The following is an 18,185-nucleotide window of genomic DNA, read 5'->3' as shown; positions in this document are numbered from 1 at the left end:
CTACAATTCTATAGCCTTCACTAGAATAATAATTCTGATCCATATTACGTATAAAAAAACATTCTGCAGACCGGCTATAAAAACTGCAGTCACTGCATTTTCGATAGCCTTTATTTTTTCCTCTAAAATAGTAATATCTGGTTATCCAATCCCGGAATTCAGAGATCCGTGTGTAGACCCCGGCTGGTTTGGTTCCGCACATCCGATGCCCAGGATTGATCCCGCCGAGACGAAGCGGTCGTCGCGATCGCGGCGAACTACCATTGGCCACCACTGTCACCTAGAGTGGGAAAAAATGTGTAGGTTTATAAGGACGAATGGTGAAAGATGTTTTAATTATTTTAAGTTACAAATGAATAGATTTATTTTTAGGTATTCGGAGTTAAATGCAAGAACTTAAAGAGCGACATAAATTAGGTTTGGTGAAAAAGTAACATGATTAAATTAGTCAATCGATGAGTCTTTATATACTAATCACAATTGAATTGAATCTACAAATCATGATAAGATGAAAGAATAATGGTAGGCAAAAATGTTGTCTGACTGAGGAACTAAATATATTTTTGATTTCTAAAAAAAGCCTATGCTAGCAAATTTAATCTATACTAATATATAAAGCTGAAGAGTTTGTTTGTTTGTTTGAACGCGCTAATCTCAGGAACTACTGGTCCAAATAGAAAAAATATTATTGTGTTGAATAGACCATTCATCGAGGAAGCTTTTAGGCTATATACTATCACGCTGTGACTAATAGGAGCTAAGATACAATGGAAAATGTGAAAAATACCGGGCAGGTATACCTAAATTATAACTTATATCTTCTACCCACGGGGACGAAGTCGCGGGCAACAGCTAGTCATTGAATAGAGGGCTTTACAAACATTTAAGTCACATGCACGAAGACATCCAGATTCAAGACACTATCGTGTATAATAAAAACATATGTCCTACGCTGGATCGAACCCACCACACGTCGTGTATAGCGTTTTCTCATGATAACAACAACTACACAGTCGGCTACCCGTGCAATGTAAATTCAAAGTAGTCAAAACAAAAAATATTTTTAAAAACTTTCTTGTAAAAGACGATATGACTGCAAAGAGTGTTGCTTGTGAGATGACGTCAGAAAGGTATTGAAGAAGACGACATATTGCCCCGAACACAAATACAATAATTAGAATAAGGGCAAATAAAGATGATTTTAAAACTTACCTTCACAGCTATCAGCGCCACCTCTACTGCGTCCCGCACATATAAATATGTTAGGTATGTGCTCGTTATAGCCGGCGGCCTGGTACATAGCCTCACACGCCGAGTTGTTGATAACGGGGACCTTCACCTCTTGTAACACACTCGGTAGAGGACCCTCTGGAATTGAATGTTACGATTAGTAAGGTAATAGATGTTGCAGAAGTTATAGCCGATGTTGAGGCTATAACTTCGGTTTTTATTTTAGTCGAGATTTTTTAAATGATGCATTTTTTTCTGAAATTTCGTGAATATTCGAGTTTATTAATTATTTTGGAAGATATTTTAAAGTTTTTTTCTCCCTTGATCTGCGTAAGTGTTAACAGTTTATTTTTAAAAATCGTCCTTTTGGCAGGAATAAGCTTCACTGACTGGGCTATTGAAGCTTTATAAGGGCTGTTTTTTTACTAGTTTTACAAAAAGTGTGTTGTGCGTTGGATGGCTCCCAATTGGGTTGGCGATTTCAATATTTTTTTTCAGTGCAAACTTTGTTAGACATGTATGATAAAAAACAGTTTATCTTGTTTTAATAATTTCTTACCGTCGAACAGTCTTCCCCAGCCCGTGACGTAGGCAGTCTTGCCGACGTAGTCGTTGTCATCATCAGGCACACACACAGGCAGAATGTTAGGCTGGAACGTTACTGGCTCGTAGAATCTGGAAATTTAATGATAGATGAATTAGTTTTAGTATTTTAAAGGATATAGATATCTACAGAACGAGTGGTCATTTCTTATTTGTAAAAAAAATTACGATGAATACAGGCTTTGATTGTTAGGCTCTAGACACACGGACAGCATTTCAACTGCAATCCAACCACGAATCGCAGTTCAAGTGCAGTTCAAATACAGTTTGAATGTAGTTGACAGGTCTGTAATATAGGACATAGGACAAGTATTTATGTGGTCCACGAATACTTGTCTGCGGTATCTTGTGCATGTAACTTCCATTTAAAAAATCTTTTCAAAAACTCGGTCCTTCGAGAAACGCAGTAAAATCGAAGTCGATTTTAACATAACTTACTAAATATTACAAAATAATATCTTAATTTGTATTCCGTATGAATCGTTATAAGTGACACTATAAAGACACGCGACAGACATGTTATGCAGTTAAAATATAAATTTATAACACTTTTTACATATAAAATGCATTTCAAAAATGTGGGAACATTATGTTAAATTGTATGGTTACGTGTTTTAACTTTAAACGATTATTTAAGTTGGTCCTAAGTTGCGTTTATTGCTAACTTTGTTGTTTATGCAACACATACAAACTTAATTGAGAAAATCCTCGTTTTATAATTGAATGGGTCGCTTTATAATTTTTACTAGTTCTGTACAAATATCAGTTTTTATTGATAACGAAACTTAAACGTTGTGAATTACATTGTATATCTATTTATTTATAGTTAATCTAATGAATATTAGGTCATAATAATGTTTCGAAGTTCTGAGGTAAAAAACATAAAAAATACAGACGAGTTGAGAACCTCCTTCTTTTGAATCCGGTTGAAAATAACCTAAATTAAAATCATCATCATCGGCCTAGCCTTTTTCCCAACTATGTTGAGTTCGGCTTCCAGTCTAACCGGATTCAGTTGAGTACCAGTGTTTTACAAGGAGCGACTGCCTGACCTCCCCAACCCAGTTACCTGGGCAACACGATACCCCTTAGTTAGACTGGTTGTCAGACTTTCAAGCTTCTGACTACCTGTAACGACTGTCAAAGATGTATGAATGTATAGTTATGTTTAGTCTAGGCGGGATTGGTAAAGGTATTTTCGTTGATGGCCGCTTGCTAGGTGGTCTGTACGGTGGTTTCCTAGTAGTATTGTAAACTGGTTTAACGGGCCTAGGTTTGTATGTGGATGAGTATTGAGGTCTAGTGTGGTTGTATGGCTTATGTGTCGGTCTGAATGTAGTCTTACAGGTTTTCGTGTAGGCTTAGGTTTAGCTGTTGTTGTAGCTTTTGTAACCTCATAGCTATCAGATTGAGTCTTATCTGTAACTATATTATTAACATCACTAGACACCGTTTGGAATGTAGATAGCTTTATAGGTATTTCTGTTATTGGAGTTTCAGTAGCTTTACTCTCAGGTTTAACTGTAGTTTCAACGATAGCAACTGTAGTCAATTTAACTTCATCGTTAACTATCTTGTTATCAATAGTAGTTTGTTCATCAGATTTAGTTTCTAAACTAATAGATTCTGTTCTATCTAGAACAGAAGTAGGTTTTCAGTGACTGTAGTTTCTATCTTTTCCGTCGTTGTTTTCGTAGGGGAATATATCTGGTATCTTACTACCTGTAGGCGGAACTTTGTCTTCAATTTGTGGATGGACGAAGTTAGCACTGTCTATTGAGTTATCATCGATGTTATTGCCTATTATCTGTGGTAGGATGGTCTTATCTGGTATTTGACAGCAGGATCCAAAGTAGAATCTGTCGATGCAGGTTCCGAGATGGGTACCATGGCTTTTAGGCAATCTATGGCGAACATACACAGTCCTTCTTGAGCCGTTCTTCTTGATATGCACGGCAAGTGTCTTATATTTCTAGCTAGTGGCACTGGACCTGGAGAGATAGAAAAAATAGGTTAATATGTTTCAGTTATCGGCAATAAAATATTGTGAAGATGATAAATATTCATGTAATTTTTTATTTTGTTTTTTGACCTAGATGATAAAATAAATAATCAAATTTGGACACACTTGTTTAAGATGCGGGTATAAATTAATGCCATTTTAACAGTCGGTTAGGTTGGCGATAGACTTGTTCAACAGACCAGACTGTTAATTACCATTTCTTTTAAAGTATAGTATTCTTAGTATTAGAAAACCATAATATTAAAGAAAAGTAGCGCTTTGATAAGATCACGTAATTAGAAATTACTTCCAACTACAGCAACATATTAAGCTTATAAATTTCCGCCTTATTTGGCGTTAATTGAATACCTAAATTAGTTAGTTAATAAATGTGTGTATAAATTTACTAAGTTATTTTTACACCTCAACAGTATTTATTATTCTCATGTAACGGATTCCGAATTCCCTTTCGATTTATGTCGTAAAAATATATTGAATAAAATTAAAATTTTGGCGCCATCGTTGTTAATTAATGACAAATCATTACTATTTGACTTTGTTAATGGCGTAGGTTGGTTATAAAAAAAAAACCTATTTATTTCGTTAGTGAGACACAAAGTGAGTCATATGTTCTTTGCTTTTAAAAATAAGAAATCACTAAAATGTGAGTCAGTCTTTCTGTACAAAAAAAAAACATTTTTTTAAAAGAAACTATTTAATCATCAAATATATGACCGTACCAAAGGTGGCTTAGCTTCGAATTTCATTTTTTTGATAATGATTTTTAACCAGAATGAGTAATCACATATGAGGTATATGTGATTACTCATTCTGGTTAAATACTACGAATCATGAGATACAGGTAGTGGCAGACTGATGAACAGACGAACAGACAGCGGAGCCTTAGTAATTAAAGTCATTATTCAACCCTCTAGTTCCAGAAGCCCCAAAAGGAAGAATAAAAAGAATTCTTGACGTCAAACTAAATCACGTCCTTGTAAATTTTTAATACTTAAAAAATTTAGGTCTAGGTTGACTTTTATTAAGGTGTCAGGACTACTTCTTATTTCTGAGCCCCAGTTCTTATTACCCCAGCTAAGACATAAGAGTATCTAACGAACTTGTCAAAAACAGATGAAATTATCTAAATTAAATTAAACCGAGGAGGCAAAAATACTAAATTTTATTCTTAAAATCGATACCAATAGCGACATCTACAGAGTTTCCTCAAGTTTATCTAACAGTAGCCTTCTAACGAATAACAGATGCTATCAATAGATGGCGGTACCAATTGAATTTTACGTTAGATAATTAGCAAGTTGGTCAGGTTATAAATTCTTCAGTTTATATGGTTTTGTCAAAATTCCAGTGTAAGCGTCAGTGCTTCTTTCTGGGTCGGGTGGGATCAAAAAACAAGAGCACCCACCTCTCTCTCTCTCTCTCTCTACTATTCTACTCAGTATCAGACTGTAGGGGAATAGCTCTATGCAAGGTAAAAGAAGAAGAATAAAATCTATTTATTTACTTGGACTTAAAATAGAGGTTTGACGAAAATAAATCAGATACCATTGTAAACGGTGGTTAAAGTCATGGTATTCAATTGATAGTTATCTTTTGTTTATTTTGCACCCAACAAATGTACAACAATAGTAGGTACAACAAAATTATGACCTTAATAAGCGCTGCTTAGCCTCGATTTTCGTTTTTAGTTTAGCATATGTTGTTATAGCGTCAACAGAAATAAATCGTCTCTAAAATTTCAACTGCTGTCAGATAGGCAGTGAGATGGACGGGACCTTGTCTTTGGTGTTTGCAATCCTTATAAATAGTGTTTTTTTTTTCTCTAGCCCACTGTGTTCCACTGCTGGGCAAAGGCCTCTCCCAAATCCTTCCACGACTCTCTATTCTGGGCCGCATGGAACCAGCCAAGTGATATTAAAAGTGAAAAAATGATAAGGGCTAAAACACTCGACTATGCTTACAATACATTCGCTAAAATGACCTATCAAAACAGACAGACCCATCAAAACCGGGTTCGTCCTTACGTAGAAGTGTGTACACAAACCGTTCGTTACCGAGTACCGGCACTGACCATTCAAACTTATAACGGGTTCCACCATTTTTGACCGACAGATTAACTCCAAAAACAAGTTTAACCCGTTGCCACTATGGATGTGAATTTAGTAGTTTTACTTTATTCAGTACTTGGGATTAAAGTGACTCTAAATTGTTTAAGCAGAGATATTTAATTGAAACTCCTAGACCTGAAGATTTTTTTTTACTATATGCTAAATCACTGCAATATCAATATCAAAACGTTTTTTAGAAAGCCGCGAACATCAGAATTGAATTGAGAGGTTGAATTACCAACAAAACATCAAACGTCATGTTGTACAACATGTTCTTTGATGCGGCTATTATTGAAAACTTAGCCAACCAACAGTAATACCCCAAAAATACGAATTTACATACAAAAATTACATAACTGTTCCTATAACAGAAAAATATCAGAATAAAAACCTCAAAAATCGTTAACATTTTTTCGATCAAAACTGATCACTGATCATCACCACATTATTTTCAATATTATGTAATAAACGTAACCGTATTATGTACCATATAAATCTGACCATATACAATTCTAATATAACCAATGTAATTGAATTACTGTACCGTACGTGCACAGTGGTCGAGTTCGTCTCGAAGTACCGTTTGTAAACAAGTATTTCTTACTCTTCTGACATAGTTTATAATTGATTGATAATATTGCTTTCTTGCGGTCTGTGGTAGACGGTATATTGTAGAAATCAGATGGGAATATCCATCTGTATATTATCAAAATACAGTTGGAATACTGTAAAAGATGGTGGTATGCATCAGTTCATGATTAAGGACTCCGGTTTAGTCCGAATATAGTAGGGTAATCCCGATAAATACGTACGAGTAAACCGTTGCATCGAATATATATAACAAGAGTGTTTTGGTGTTAGTAGTGTATTTATTTGTTCACGAAATAAAAATGTCTGGAAGTGCCCTTTTAAGTTAAAAATATCAAAAACATAATTTATGGGATTCCTTTACATTCGATTAACGATTAAAATATGAACTAAATGTCTTAATGACAGTATTATATAATTTAAAAAAACTGGTCAAGTGATGCATGGACTCTCGTCACTTTAGCTTTTGTACACATATGCAAAAGAAAAAGAAAGTAGTTTAGTAATAGATGGGGAGCCTTCAAATTCAAGATCAAAGTTTTTTATTTCAAGAGTTATTTAAATAATATGTATGTAGCTTAACCTCGATTTTTATCCATGTTTTATCCGCAACGGAGATACATGATCTATCAATGTTCATGAAATACAATGTTAGTGTTTATAAAAACAGTTCATTATGCTAATTACTCAAAGGAAGTCTACTTTAAATCTTTTTATGGATTTTGTAATATACTGAACTCGTATTTATGTTTCAGATACAATGCGTCGTAATATTACGTCTTAATACAATCGTCCGTGAATATATATTTCCTAATTATGCTTCTGTGTAATTAATAGGTGTTATCAAATCTCTATTATCCTTTGTAGTGTAGTACAAAAGATTTTATGTAATTATTCTAGAGATAATTTACGAAACCTGCGAATTCAGTTTTTTGTTCCACGTGAGACAAAAACTTATCCTGGGTTTTGACTTGAGGCGTAGCTTTATGTTACCTATGTTTTTTGTACTTTAGATACGAGAGAATAGCGTTGTGACTCTGACTACACAGATAGCCGAGTAGTGACTACGCCAAACCCAATGTGCGAGCCGTGTCGAGGTTCGACCCCGCGTAAAACAAGCTTTTTGTGATCTACGAATGCTTCTCTGAGTCTAGGTGTCTTTGTGAATTTTTCTGAAACCTATCGCATGTAATCCTGTTGGTGCGATAGGTTTCATAAACATTCAAATTGCATACATAAAGACAACAAGACTCAGAACAAGCATTCATGGATCACACAAACACTAAACTTGTCCCACACGGGTTCGAATCCGCAACACATTGCACGCATTGGTGACCTACACACACTTGACTATGATTGCTTCATTGCCACCTGTCTACAGTTACCTAGCGCTATCCAACCAAAAGGGAGAAACAAAAAGACCCACAGGAGACACTGATAAATAAGTGAAAAATTTAAAAACCAATTAACTTTATCGACATTTAACAATCATTTCCATAAAATTTAAGACCACTTTTGATATTATATCGCCTCCATATTTGGTTTACTGGGTTTCCCGTACGGTATACGTAAAACGAAAAGAAAGTGGTGACTCACGGAATGTTTCGACTCGCCTCTTATTAGTCAGGCACGACATTAAAAACACATTTACTTAAAGGTGTATTCATATAGAGATAACAAGGACTTTGTGTTGTATGACTAAATGTTCATTCTGGTAACTAATTAAACGTAGCAGAATGTGACTTAATCTTACAAATCTTACTTAACTTTTCTGTATAAATATGATGATTTTTTTAAAAGAGAACTGTTCACCCAGTCCTATTCCTGAGGTAACAAACATAAAAATCAAAGAAAAAATGTAGACAAATTGAGAACCTCCTCTATTTTGAAGTTTGAAGTCGGTTTTAAATTTACTTATTAATATATTACAATTTTCTATCGACACAAAAAGAGCTTCTCTTTTTACGTTGTTACCTTCCAACTACTAGAATTTGACTGGCCTGCTGGTCTAGTGGTTAGTGACCCTGACCGCTTAGGTACCGGAGGTCGTGGATTCAATTCCCACCTAGGACAAATGTTTGTGTGATGAGCACGATCATTTGTTCCTGTGAATGGGTGTAGTTATCTACATTATGTATGTATTTTGAAATATACATATGTAAGTATGTTTATCAGTTGTCTAGTACTCAAAATACAAGTTTTGCTTAGTTTAAGATTAGATTGCGTTGTTATTATATTCAAAATCACACACACAGGTATAAATCACGTAAGTTGTACGACTTGTAATCTCCACACGATTTAGCGATTTCTTTCAACGCTAACGTTTGAACAAACATTATAATATTGTCGCTCGTAGGACAAATACTGATTGTAAATTGTTTATTTACTTAAGTTTTTCTTACTTCTTTAACATAGTACTTTGTATTACAAAAAGACCAGTACCAACTGATAGAGAACCCGGCAAGACTGGATTTGATCTTAACAGTTTAGTCAGACTGCATTTCAAGGGATCGCTGTCAGGAATGAGCTTTTTAATATCTGATAGAATCATTTAATTCAATAGAATCATTAATGAAGTTATTTCAATAAGAAGCGTATTTTTAAACCTCGATTCAAAAAGAAGAGAGGGTTTATAACTCTACTGTTTATGCTTTACTTTGTTCGACGTGTCTCTCTGTCTGTCTGTAGCATCGTAGCTGCCGAACAGATTCAACGACTTTAATTGAGTTTGTTTTAAAAATGAATAACGTGTGAGTGCTGTTGCAACATGTTTGATAAAAATCTGTCAAGCCATTTGACCAAAACTGTAGGGGTGAAAGTTTTTCACTCTCATCATTCACTCTCTGTCATCATTTCAAATACGATTGTGTGGAAAGAAGACGCTGCTCTACAATAAATAGTACACTGTCTCACTCCCACAACTAAGGCTGTCTTACTTCAAGAGCTAGTCCCTCATTAATACAACACAGTTTATCGCTCTCTAAAAACGTTTCCTGCTAACCGCTGGTCGTAACAGTAAATAATAATTACAGGTCCTAGCTTAGACTATAAATAAATATAAACAGGTTACACGCGGATGTTCTGGACTGGCCTGTTCAACAGAAAAGTAGATTTGCTCCCTACTTGTTTAGTATTCTTCGTTTACCGGTTTATAGAAAACAAAGAAAAAGCTTTATGTTGATTTTGTTAAAGCTCAAAATCGTGTGGAATTAAACCGCACAATATTCAAGCAAGAACGATGTAGTTTAATAATTACGAGTACTTGTGATTAGCCCTTAAACAAACTCGACCGTGATTTAGGATTTAAGTGTCACTGCACAGCGCCATCTAGTGAAGCTACAAGTGAATTATTGATCCATATAAATCTGAACTTATTGTGTTTTTCTATGTTTAAAGGAATGACCAAGAAAAGCGAGTTATTATTTCATGGTTTTTATAGATATCTATAAGTTTATCAGTTTCTTGATTCTGCTATTATGATAGTTTTTAAAGCATCTATCACCTGTTAATGTACTTTTTTCGTGTTTTTCGTACCATCGTCGTATTCTGTAGTTTCTTAAATGGATATTTTTCTCTGAATTCGGACATAAAATAAAAAAGACGTAAAGGCACTTTATGTCATATTTTGACTGGGTGCTGTTCTTTGTTTTATTCAGGAGTTTGGGGCCGAGCGACAAAACCGTTCTTTAACTTAAACAGAAACAAACTATTACCAAACTAAAGTTTCGCCTATGCTGGGGCCGGGTGTCGTTCATGCACACTTTCTTTAGTTCTTTATCTCTTTCATACCAAAACATATTTCAAGTACGCAGAATGAAAAAACAACAATATTCATTTCTCCACATCAAATACTTGTCAATATGCAATCGCCTTTACATTTAAATGTCAAGATATTTTAAAAATCTGAGTCACAGGTGACAGGTCGTCGACCCAGATATTAGTCCACCATAATCTGTGACCATAATACATTCATGATATTTTACATATTGATCTCATATAAGATGCAGTAACAGGATATTATTATTATGAGATTGAAATAGTATTTTGAATGAGTTCAATATATGTAGTTCTATTGGACTCATTAATTAAAATAAAATTCATGTTATTTTGTCTCTTTGCTCAAAAAAAAAATGAAGTATCTTCTGTTTTTATGTCGATAAGCGACCAGGTGCATGTTGAATTAGAAAAGGGATTAGGAAATAATCTAAAGAAAAACAAATCAGTTAGGTGACAAAAATAAATTAGGTTGGGTCCCCACATACATATTTGTACCTGTTAAAATGTTTCGCCCTCTTGTTAATAGAGTTCCGTTTTTACTCTTTGGGTACAGAGACGTAAAAATAAATAAATATGCTTTAAGAAAGATGGTATCAGGTCCGATATCTGCATTCTGCAATGGGACGAACGTCAATGTAACCGTGATCATCAAATCATTTTATATAGTGATGCTTGGGAGAGCTTTTGTGTAGTCTATCACATAGCTTATACTACAGCCTACAATGCAGTAAATAACAACCTTTATATCTTTACGCCGCAAAGCAAGGACGGTCGCTCTACATAAAAACCAGAAACTAACTGTACAATAAAAGGATGAGAACAAGATAGGTACAGCCAGCAACAAAAGACGAGTGACACATTCCGATTAACAAAGTGCCAGAATTTTGAGCTACATGATCGATCATAGGTTATCCTACACTTGATTCGATTGGCCCGTGCATGGGTGACTAGCTATGTCATAAAGAGTTCTTCCGGGATTCGGAAGGCACGTTAAATTTTGGACTCAGGCTGTTATTTATACATCTTTGACAGTCGTTACGGGTAGTTAGAAGCTAGAAAGTCTGATAACAAGTTTAATTAAGTAGTATCGTGTTGCCCAGGTAGGTCAGGAGAAGGTCAGATAGGTAGTCGCTCCTTGTACTTAGCTGTATCAAGTTAGACTGGAAGCCGACCCCAACATAGTTGGGAAAAGGCTAAGATGGTGTTAATACGTGGTGCCAACTTGTCAAGCTTATTTTGTTACCTAGAGGCACAAAGGAACCACGTGAATTTGATCATGAACAGTTGTTTTATACATTGTATTAACGGATATCTGCTACTGACCATACTTGTATCCTACATAGAGTTTACAGCCGGTTTGTATAGAACGAGTCTTGGAACCAGGTCAGAAAATTAGGAAGATCTCGGATAAGGCTGACGACCTAAATACCGAAGATAAAGATTCAAGAGTAATAAAAAAACAAGTCTTATTGTGTTGTTTGTATGACAGTATTTTGTGTAAGATAGTTTTATGTATACATAAATCAACTTCACAATACAATAGCAAATAACATATTGTTTTAAATGCTCCTAAATTGAAAACGTATACAATATTTCATATTAACAGGCAAGACTTAAGGGACTAAGATAGTTCAAATCAATTTAACTAACAAAATATCAATGTCTTTTCGACTTTCGTGAGACTGATTCATTATTAAATGACGCAACAGTTTTTTTACGCGTATTTATCAGGATTGCCCGACTAGTTTCGGACTCAACCGGAGTCCATAATCATGAGCTGACGCGGCAGCGATGTTGCGAGTTGCTCTGTTCAACGGTATGTCTTAGTAAACTTTTACATCAACTAATTAGGTTATTAGAGAAGACGAAGAGTGTTAGGAGAATAAACTCGTTATGATTGAACAACATATTGCAATTTGCTATTGCATAATATGATTTAAACAAGCTGTACTCCTTCAAAATGTTAAATGTGGATCCAATCACATAGATTCAATGCAGACAGTTTTATTAGATTTAAGTCAAACGCGCTTCGGGCATTTGGTGCTCTAGTTAAAAATACATTAATTAATAACATGTTACTGCATATTTTTGGCTTAGTTTTGTGCAGTGTTTTACCAGATCGGAGTAAGTAATAGGGACCACAAAGATTACCACGAAATGCTTCAAAAATACAACTGATTATTACTTTAGCAAGACCTTAAACAAATAATTGGGTTTGAGGACCTAAAGTTTGACCTTCACAAATAATTTATAAAAAATGTTTCATATTCCATAAAAAAGTAATGATAAAGTATTTTATATTTTTACTTTAAATTCCTCCCGGGATTCCGTAGCCTCAAATACAAGAGAAAGTTGCAGGACTGAAGAAGTGCACCCGAAAGTGTAAAGTCCATGATTATTTCCCCGGATGACCAAGCGAAAAACATCCTTATTCCTTTCCAAAAAACGCCTAAAGCAATAAAAATACTTTAACCATATTTCTCATAGTATTAGAATGTACGTGGACACTTGCGACCCACTTTGTCCTCGGCAAAGGAAGTGAAAGTGTGGGCAAAGTCACAAATGAGGATATCCTCATACATTTAGTAAGAAACCAGTGAAATACCGCACACCTTTTTGTGCTAGTTTCAATAATTAATGGCCGACTGCTGTCAGGAGATTTATTTAATTGTATATTGAATACATGATGTATAATAACTGTTTGATGTTTGTTATTGAAACCAGAGCAAAAGGATTTATTGTTTTTTGAAGTAACTTTTTTTGACAACAGATTTTTTTGTAGTTGATTTATTTAGATTATTTTTATATTTGGGTTTGTATCAAGCTTAAGTGGAATTATTGACGCTGTGGAAGAGAGACACAGTGCACTTTTATAAGTTTTGTTACAATTTGTTAAATACACAACGCCATCTAGTCACAAAATAAGCAAAGCTAGTTTTATGTGGACTAGTGTATACCTTTTATTTTTAAATAGATACATAATATATATTAATTATATAAAAACTGATCTTGCTCATCACAAAAATATTTGTCTTGATTGGGAATCGAACCCACGACCTTGGGTATAGCAGTCAAGGCCACTAGCCACTAGACCAACAGCCTAGTCAATGTAGGCTTCTATACTAATTTGGTTCTATTAGTGGATTCTTTTAATCATCTGTCAGTAATATAACATGTTTCTAACCTATTCAATGTAACTGTTTGTCTCCTAAATATCTTACTTATATTAAAAAAGCTTAAGTTCGTAACTTTGGATTCAACTTGATTATAATATTGCCTCTCAAGACGAAATTTGTTGTTACAGGATAACACAGGACAGTTTTTATCCCGACTTTATGTTCTGATCGCGGGATTACATTCGATCTGTAGCGCTCGACGCCGCTGGCATCATCTAGCAAATATCTAAAGGTCACTATATCCTTGCTCATTGACAAAGGTTTGTTTAAAAACCCTGGCATTTTAAAGAATCAATTGACTATAATCCACGTACATATCATAAAGTTACTTTATTCGCTTATTAATTACACAGTTGACATTAACTGCACCTAGACAGATCATATCCTCGTAAATAAAACAATAACAAAATGTACACTATTATTGCTGTCATTAAAATACGTAATAGATATCGTAATAATGACTAATACAAATTATTTTACAGAAATATTCGTATTTTGATAATAACTATCGTGAGAATGATTAATTATTAAATGATGTAATGGCACGCGTATTTATCAGGGTAGTCCGACTAGTTTCGGACCCAACCGGGGTCCTTAATCATGAGCAGTCGCGGCGGGATCGCGAGTCGAACTGGGTCCCGCCGCGTCTGCTCATTATTAAGGACTCCGGTCATCATTTAATAATAATATTTGTATTGTTACGGCTTTGCAGATCTCTGTATGTTTTTTGTATGCATGACGTGCAGGTTCTTTTTCAAAGCAGGGTAAGCACTAATATTCCTTTTAAAAAATTATATGCACTTTGATAATTATTCTGAGACACCACTGGCCAACGGTTAAGAAAAATATTGTAAGTAATATTAGAATCTGAAATCGCCAACTCGCAGTGAGCTAGCATGGTGATCACTCCTTACTTTTATGGGAAGAGGTCTGTGCCCAGCAATGGGATATAGACCCAATATATAATGTAAGACACTAATACTATTAATGAGGTATTTGAAAAAGAAATCTGTTTAGTTCGTCAGACAGTTATCCAAAAAATATTAAATACTTATTTTTTATTTTATCACGTAAACTAAAGAAGAAGGGCATAGTAATTTAAAATCTCGTGTGACGTCACTTACCAGTACCCTTCTTATTAACAAGTGATATTTTTAGACCCCACTACCATAATTTTAATCGTTTTAATCTTTACGAAATTATGAAAAACACTTATCCAATATTTTTTGAAAATCTGTCTGACGGACTGAACAGACTTTTAGATTTAGTCAAATACCCGTAGAATTACAACTATTAGCAGTCACTTTGTTTAGTGAAAAATCTATACTATTACTAATATATAAAGCTGAAGAGTTTGTTTGTTTGTTTGTTTGAACGCGCTAATCTCAGGAACTACTGGTTCTAATTGAAAAAATCTTTTTGTGTTTAATAGACCATTCATTGAGGAAGGCTTTAGACTATAAACCATCACGCTGCTACTAATAGGAGCGAAGATACAATAGAAAATGTGGAAAAGCAGGGCAGATATAAATCATAACTTATATCTTCTAACCACGCGGACGAAGTCGCGGGCAACAGCTAGTATATGATACATCAGCTGTGAGCTGTGACATTCTAGCATACTATTCTACCAATGTTTAACTACCTATACTATATAAGGTGCATTTTATAGTATTGTCGAACTGATTATTAATTGTGGATTATAATTAAATAGGCCAAGGACACGACACGAATGGGGCTGAATGAAAACTTTCTTGTTAAAACTTTGCTCGTATTGAGTGATCAGATTTGTAATGGGTAATTTACAGATTTCAATACTCAATTATTTATTGCATTCCAAGATGTGATGTGGACCCTGTTGCAAAAATTTAAGAGAGAGGAAGAGGGCTGAATAGCAATTTAATCCAATCAGTTTAGTTTTTTAGACTCCGCCCGATTTCGGCCTTATAGATAAAAAGACGCCTATTTTTTTTAATATAATATATATAGCCTCAAACATTAATGTAGGATAATGATACATTCTAATTGTGAAAAAAAAAATCGAAATTGGTCCAATAGTTTTGGAATGTATTTATTACAAACATACAAATCTTTCCTGGACTCTTTATAATATTAGTGTAGAAGTGTAGATTATTGGACATTTTATGCAAAATGATATGTCATAGGCACAGCTAATATTGATATAATTATAAGTAAAGATCAGGGTTACGCTTCGGTTATTTCGTTCAATTTGTTTGTGTCTCCTATTTGTACGGGACTCTCTTTTTCTGGAGTCCTATCACACTTTGAGTACTGTGATTTTGACTTCAATTCAAAACAGAGAGCGCTTGGAGAAATTTCATTTAACTAGACTGGTTAGTAACAGACTCATAAAAGACTCTGACTAAAACTTCTTAACAAGTGAAAAAAGAGAAATGACTAAACACAGCCTCGACGCTATTTAAAATATTTATTTCACTTTTACCGAAACTTCAATTTGTCACGTACTACACGCCACACATTTGTAAAATATTGAAAACAAAGTAGTCTCTATGACAACCACATAAGGTACATTTTTACTTACGTGGCTTACAATTATTTACACTCGCACTTTTTTTCTGCTTTCTTATCTATTGTTAGATGATAGTATTGTCGATATTTTGAAAAGGTTTTGTCTGTTAGGACTGTTAGAGGACTTGGCTATAGTCTCTACGTTTTTAAATGATATATGAATCAAAATATATTCGCCAGCTATAAATGGTTATTAACTTACAACAATAACGCTTAAAATCGTCGGAATCCTTTCAGTGGTTTTTGAAAGAGTGCTTTAATAATATTAGTAGGATTATACGTATGACTCTACCTAGTAAAAATTGTTTCGTATTTGGAACATTTCTGTAATAACTTTTAATTAATTATTCTTTACAGTATAATTAGAAGTACGGATTCAAATATTTATATAGCATTTTCACACTCATTCATTAAAATCGCAAAATATTACCACTTTGTCATATTATCTGGAATTGGAATCTACGACTATTGATATATTAAGCACGATACGAAAACCATCAAATAAATTTTACACACATTTGTAGACGAAGCAGAAATCACAACCCTACGGGTGGTTTAAAACTTTAACACCGGGGAAAATAACACTAGTACGGTAGTAAAATAACACAAGAAATGTACGGAACTTACCTTGTGAATAATCCATGTTGAGAATAACAGGACCCGCTCGAACCGAGCTCAAACTCAACAGCAATTGAACAAAAACCAGAGCAAAAGTAAAATTTAAACATAACACGCGAAAATTGTCGATAGAACGAAATAAAAAGCACTTTTTATGTACATCGTCACTTGTTTTCTCACTTTTCCGACCCGCCACGGCTTGTATGGTATGGCTATACGGCCACGTGCTCAAAGGTGGACCCATTTTGTTTGTTTGTTTGCTTGACGCTATGACTGTTGCATGTTTTGTTGTATGATGATTTTGGATCTGTAACAAAGGGAGAAATTATTATAGTAAGTTTTGTAAAGCTAATTTATAATTTAAGAGCAGTTTACCTACTCATGCGTATACATGTATAAGGAAAGAAATGTTATGTGGTTGCGTCACATCATATGTGTCAGCGGTGGGAATATTTTATATTATATTTAAAGGCTGCTTAAATAATAGGTTTGAAGGAAAAGTTTCCAATTGGATACGCCGAAAATGATCCAGTGAACGGAGATGGCCAATATTTGCACGTTCTTTGCTTGATCTAATCTGAGAATTCTGCTTTGCTAAATTAAATAATAAACAGCTATTATGAGCGAAGGTTCCTTCATAACAAACCAAGCTTTACTCGACTGTGATGTAGAACTACCCTTGTTTGCTATTGATTAAAAATAAAAATAAGTCCTTCATTGTCCGGTAAAGAAGTCAGAGCTCCAATCCTCTAGACCACCTGATTAAATTTTAAAAACCACGTGCTCAAGTGCTCAAGGCTCGGCAGCAGGGGATATTGGACTGTCCGTCTAAAAACCCCCCGGTCCTGTCCTTGGCTCTCTCTCATACACTTGGTCGCGGTCAACAAACGGCGCAGGTACAGTTATAACCCTGCGCCCAGTGCTACAGAGAAGGGTCGCGGGTTCGACGCGCTGTCTCTACATTATCTAACTTATGGTGATGTTTACATGTAATCTTTTTGACTTGATACAAAGATGGCTGATAAATAATATAATAATATATTTATAAAAGAGTTACTTGTGGAGTTCCTTGCTGTTCTACTCCATAGGAATAACATTTTGGAACCGTGTACGTAGAGTCATTACCGGAACGTTTTAAAAGTACCTACTTGTAATAAAACGTTCGAATGTGCTGGTTTTAGGAGGCATGAGAATCATGAGATATGTAGGCTCATCCCAAAAAGGAGGGCACTAAATCTAGAAGGATTTGGACGAATGGAACAGGGCTGGAAATGGACATTGTAGAGTTAAAGAAGCGAATTTGAAAATGATCAAACTTTTTAAACGTTGGCAAACAACGTAAGCAATACAAAAATACTTTTGCCTTTTAGTTAGTTAAGATATATATATATATATATATGCTTAATTTTACTGGTTTTATTCGGTTTTGTCTGTATTGCGCCTAAACTATATACCTAATATGTTTAATAAATGCTACCGTAATTTTGTAGGTATGTCTGTGATATTTTCATT

At 34.5% G+C, this 18,185-nt stretch overlaps 1 pseudogene; it reads right to left on the bottom strand.

Annotated features, from left to right (window-relative positions):
• LOC113504305 overlaps nucleotides 1–18,185 on the bottom strand; it is a 31,422-nt pseudogene continuing 13,237 nt past the window's right edge.

Source organism: Trichoplusia ni, chromosome 21, assembly GCF_003590095.1.
Source record: "Trichoplusia ni isolate ovarian cell line Hi5 chromosome 21, tn1, whole genome shotgun sequence".
Taxonomy (NCBI): domain Eukaryota; kingdom Metazoa; phylum Arthropoda; class Insecta; order Lepidoptera; family Noctuidae; genus Trichoplusia; species Trichoplusia ni.
Note: the sequence above shows the minus strand (reverse complement) of the source record. Positions and strands in the feature narration are given on the sequence as shown.